The 5,876-nt window shown below is 34.3% G+C and overlaps 1 protein-coding gene across 2 annotated transcripts in view; it reads right to left on the bottom strand.

Moving 5' to 3' along the window:
- Positions 1 to 675: 675 nt before the first annotated feature.
- The window catches only part of STRN (striatin), an 84,270-nt gene continuing 79,069 nt past the window's right edge, over positions 676 to 5,876 (bottom strand). For both annotated transcript variants that reach the window (XM_015572574.1, XM_015572573.1), the window contains exon 20: positions 676 to 969. The gene's annotated coding sequence lies outside the window, so the exon portion shown is untranslated. The remainder of the gene's footprint in view (positions 970 to 5,876) is intronic.

The raw sequence follows: 5,876 nt of genomic DNA, 5'->3' as shown, positions 1-5,876 counted from the left end.
TTTTAAAAAAAGGAACAAAAGGAAAAAAAGCGGGGCGGGGGGGACATTTCTGACACTACTGAAAAATGTGTACATACAAAAGGATTCAATACTCATTACTACAGCTGCATAAAAAACATCAAAGAACAGTGGATAGTTTCAAGGACATCAGTATCTCTTCCATATAGTATTACGACTCCAGATTGGAACAAAGAGATTGTGAGTTCTGGGCAGGCAAAGCCCTTGAAAAATAATGTTGATGTGAAGGCACAAGAGAAAGGACAAGGCTAATGCTTGTGTGATAAGTAGCCAAACAAGGAAAAAATAAAAACACATGAAATTTATATATATTTACACGTATAATTTTTAAAAATTATGTAACTAAACACTTGAAAAAAATAAGCCTGTGGCCCTGAAAAGTACCAATGATCCAATCTTATGGGGTATTTTAATTTTATTGGTTTTCCTAAGGTCCAAACTCTCTATAATAATAAACTTCTTCACCGTACTCACAATTAATAATTAAGGTTGGTTCATTGTTTTGGATTCACGTCTACTTTGTCTAATAACCTTTTATTTCTCTGTACCCCTCATCTACCACCCCAAAATAACAAAATCAGGTTGTATTAAAGTATTTTAACTGCAAATCCATTATATTTCAAATCTGACAATTATTCCAATTCATGACACCTATAGCACATTATCTATATTTGTACACTTTATTTAAAAACAATAATACACTTAGAGCCACCAGAAAAGGATATCTCAATTAGCTTATCTATACCCTGAATTTACAAAAGAAACTTCTTGCACCACAAAAATTAGCATTTGGATTAATTTACATTAATTGATATTATAACTAATTTTTAAAATACCTGAAGATCAAACAATTTGTCCCAGGGCTCACCAGTTGAGGGGCGTGGGGTGTGGAGAAAAGGACTGACTTAGGAATCTGAACTGATGATGCCCCGAGAGGTCAGCTCTAGTAAACTGTAGTTAAGGAAACATAAAATAACCAATAAACTTCAAGATTACAAAGAAGTGGTTCCTCCTAAAAACAGATATTAGATCATATAGTTGGGATGGATGTAGGGGATAACTCTTAATCTGATTGGAAAAAAGTGTGTGGAGAAGGTGTGTGTGTGTGTTGGGGGGAGGGGTGGTGGTGGTATTAGTTTTTCACAAGAGGCAAACTTCGCCAAACAATGAGAAGAAAGTCGGGAGGGAGGTATATGATACACTGAAGACTTTCTGATCGCTGATAACACCAAATTTAGCAGCTCTCTACAAGTCAACTAAAATACCATTCTCTGAGACATTTTCAGAGAGGAGCTAACGAACAACCAGGGGGGAAAAAATCATTCTACATAAACAAGGCACTCACTGGTTCACAGCCTGTTAAAAACCCAGGCAGACATTACAGTTAATAAAGTCAACTTTCTAATTTGCATCAGAGGGATGACAAGCATGTGGTCAAATTAAATCAAGTCAAAGTTTGATTAGCAAAGATCCAGAAAATGCTGGCCCCTAAGCACTACCTTCGGTAATACTGCTAGGATAAGTAAATGGGGACTAGGGAGCTATGTTTGGCCTAATATTTGCATTTTCAAGCATTAAAAAAAGTGATGTAATTTGTAAATACTTTGTCAACCTTCTGTCCCTTACACTGACATGGAGACCCAGTTGGATAATGAATATGGCCAATTAAAAAGCCTTCTGTGACAGAAGTGAAAATTACTAAAGTCATTTACCAATGACCTGTCTTCTGGTTTTAAACACAGCTGTTAACTCTTTGGGACCTTCCCCTAAAACCAACTTTGGGAATTGATTTATTTCACAAAATATACATATAATTTCTGTCAGCAACTACTTTTGTACAACCTGAATCCCAGTGTCAAACACTAAAGATCTGCGATGATATAAATAATTAAATGAGTAACACAGTAATGGAGGCAATGCTAAGTAAATAAAATTAATGATCATGTACTTAATAGCTTTGAAATAACTTTCAAAGAACAAAGAAAGCTGAAGAAAATTATACTTAGATCTCTCTCTCTCTCTCTTTCTCTCTCTCTAATAACAGTTTGGCTCTTGGTTGAAAACATCACACAGACATACACACTAACCAGAGATTAGCTATCTAGACTCACTATCAACATTGATGATAAAATTTAAGCAGTTCTTTCAAAAGAAAACCAAAATTAAAACTAAGTCTTTCAATCTGATTTGTGACATCTTAGTTCAATATAACTTAAATGACAAAGCCTGAGAAAAGCACCAACACAGCTTTTTCAGTTGTACCCAGCCATCATTTCATGTCATAAAGATTTGCTTTAGTTAAAATGGCAGCAATGACAGAGGTAGATATGACAGATGCCACTTAAATACTATTCTTAGGTGGAATTTTAACTAGTTCAAAGTGTTTAATCTAAAAATAATTTTTACTATTTGAATCTCTTCATTACATAAGAATTTCATGACATGCTCTTGTGTAAGGGGAAATACATGAAGTACTAAAAAAGGTGGCCTTCAAAAATTACATTTACTTAGCCAACATTAATGAGATCCCGTAATTTTGGTGAACCAGTAACTTCTCCTTTTACCTGAACTTGACTATAATTAAATAAGAGTTATTTTCTTCTCTTCTGAAATTTTTAGGAATTCACATTCCAAATTCTTGGAAGAATAAATGGCACTCAGAAGAGCACAAAGACAGCGCATGAAATGTCCCCTGAAGTCCTAGAAGTTGAGCAGATACATTAAAAAGACAGTGATGGTCACAAATCAGGACCTTCACAGATTGGCGCTCACACACACACACACACACACACACACACACACACACACACACTTTCTCTCTCACTCTTCCCCTTTCCTCCCAAAACTCAATCCTCATCCTCACTGTAAGGCTGCATTTGAATTTTTTTTTTAAAGGCACCTCTCATTCTCTAGCTATTGCCTTCTTGATGATATCTGTTTTGTTAAAAATCCTGAATGTTCAATGGAAATAGTTCAGTACTGAGAATGGAAAATTTTTCAATTCACATTTAAATAGCCAAGTTTTCTTACATTCAGATTTTAATAAACTAGAACAACAATCTTTAAAACAAGCATGCTAGCCTATAATGAATATAGTATTTACAGTAATTTAAACATTTAGAACTATATATTATACCGCAAAAGCAAACAGCACAACACTCATCATACTCATCATTACCTGCTGTGTACACCACCTCCAAAAATGAAAATACAAAACAGTAAAATGCACCTATGGTTTTATATATATATATATATATGTATATATATAGTCTATATATATATTATATATATTCCCACAATATATATAATATATATTTATAAAATATACATACATTTTAGACATTTTCAAATAAATCATCTCCAAAAAATGTGTAGCAAGAATACTGAAGGAATGAAAGTCAAATAAACAAAAAATTTCTCACAAAGTTCATTATCAATGATGCAGCTCAATTTCTCCCCCGTTAGTCATAACTAAAATGATTATAAAAGCTAAATATTTTGCATAACTAATTATCTGTTTAATGGCAAAAATTGATAAACTTGTTCAATAGAAAAATACTGAAGGTCATTATATCACTCATGTTAAATATCTATCTATGGTTTGAGTAGCAAATGAGCTCCAAATGACAGCTGAGTTTAGAGAAGGGTGCTGCAAGCTCCCACAGATGTACCCACAGCATAGGAAAATAAGGCAGGAACCCACATCTTCTGATGATTTTCATACTATTCCAATACATTTCATCCAAAATATTTACAAACTAAGCCCTATGAAAGCATGTCAATGACTGTTTGAATTTGATTTTTTTCATTTTGTTCACCTTTCTGATGGGCTGAGGGGGAAATCAGACACATGAATATGTTTCTATCTGGCTGGAAGACACTTTGACTCAATTCTAGGCTGACATCACACAGCGCTAGTACAGAGGAATCTGTTTCTGTGTACACTCTCCAGTGGCACAGCACTGGCTTCCTAAGGAACTTTCAACAGTTCCATCACTGACACTACTGTTTACATTATCTCGTGGTTATTTTCTACTCACTATCAGAAAAAATTCAGCTGTGAGTTATAAAATGCAGGTAAAGAGAAAAGTCTTGGTTTTGAGAATTTCAGTGGCATAAGTAAAGAAGGTACTGAAGACCATGGAAGGTAATTAAAGCAATAACTGGCAGAACAATAGCTTTGTAGTTGTCCATCATAAATACAAGAAGGTTGGGCATCTGGCTAGAATTTTCCAGTATCTTTCTACAAATGTCAGGCTAGCCACAGCATTACTTTACTTTGTGAAGAACCAAAAGAGGAATTCCATAAACACAATGTGAAATTCCATATCTGCATGGGAATATAAACATTCACCTGGTATATAGCTCAGCTATGATGTGGTAGCTCATGTCCAGGTCAATTCATTTGATTATACAAGAGTTCCTTGAGCCCACTGTTAACCAAAGCTCAGATGAAATGACAAGGTAGCTGTGTCAAAATATTAAAGCATACTGTATATCAACCAAGCATTTAGCACAGGCCCTTAACTTTAAAGAAAATTTGCCTGTATATTGCAGATTTCTAGAAGCAGACAAGCAGTAATTTTAAAGAAAAAATAGTTAGTTATCCACATTAACACCATGATACTTCTTCAAGGAGAAATATCATTAGAAGTGCAAATGTTATGACAATGGAATATGTGGGGACAGGAATGTAGGAATTGTATAAAAGGTTAAGATATTTATGGATATGGATTTTGTAAAGTCTGAGAGCGTACGACATATACATTTTACTGAAAAGGTGGACATTAGTAATTTATTTCTAATTTCTAGCTTGGTCTCTGACATTCTGAATGAACAAGAGTGTGTGAGGAGAGGCAAGAGTTGCAGGGATGAGGTCTGAATACCAGGTTCAGAGAGTGGGTCATGGGACTCCCAAGAGCTGACCACATGTGGGTCAAAGGCAAGGAGCTCAGGGACCCCTGGTCCTTTAATATATGGTTTCCCCCAGAAACAATATTGATTTACTGGCCATTAAACATGTGTTTTAAACAATGGAGGAAGGGTAGGGAGAGGAAAAGAGAGAGAGAACTATTTACCCAACATTATACACTGAACCCTTCCATCCAGATTTTCAAGAGGTTCTTATTGGAGATGCTAATGGAGGACTTCTGAGGTAAAAAACATTTGCTTTATTTAGTATGTCTGCAAAAGCAGCTGAGATTAACCATACCCTTTGGACTGTTAAAACATAATTATGAAGTATTTTTTCAGTAAGTGTCAGATAATTTGAATATGAGAGACAAAGAAGAAAGAGCAGAGATCATCTGAAGTGTGGTTATGTGGGTTTTGATAAATGAGTACTTGCAAATAACTACCATCTTTTCAACCACTGAAAAGTTAAGATTTTATCTATATGAAATAATCACTCTGATACTATAAATACCATGTGAATAAAGTGAGTTTTAAAATTAATAGAAATTATTATATGCCCTGCTTGCCCTTAAAAATAAACAGAATTAAGTTAAATCCTTTAGTAAAAGCAGACTCTATCAACTACTCTTCACAATGGTAAGTATTTTTGACAACTAAATTTTAGAATGATACCAAATCCACTTTCAAAAATGTAATACAATACAGAAATGTGCTTACAAACTGAATATCTGTTTAGCATTTCTGAATAATAATATATTTGACATATTATTGCATTTCTTTTTTCCCCCCTAATAGGTAAAATGCTTTGTCAGGTGCTGTATGTGAACAGCTGAAAGGAGAGCTAGATTAAAAACTCATTTTAACACTGCCTGGTCATTATGCTCATAGGGATTAGTACAGCAGATATGGTATAGATTACTGTTTTGACTACCTAATGTGTTTAA

The sequence above is a fragment of the Myotis davidii genome, unplaced genomic scaffold (genome assembly GCF_000327345.1).
Source record: "Myotis davidii unplaced genomic scaffold, ASM32734v1 scaffold1149, whole genome shotgun sequence".
Classification (NCBI taxonomy): domain Eukaryota; kingdom Metazoa; phylum Chordata; class Mammalia; order Chiroptera; family Vespertilionidae; genus Myotis; species Myotis davidii.
The sequence above is the reverse complement of the archived record's forward strand: the minus strand, read 5'-3'. Positions and strand labels throughout refer to the sequence as shown.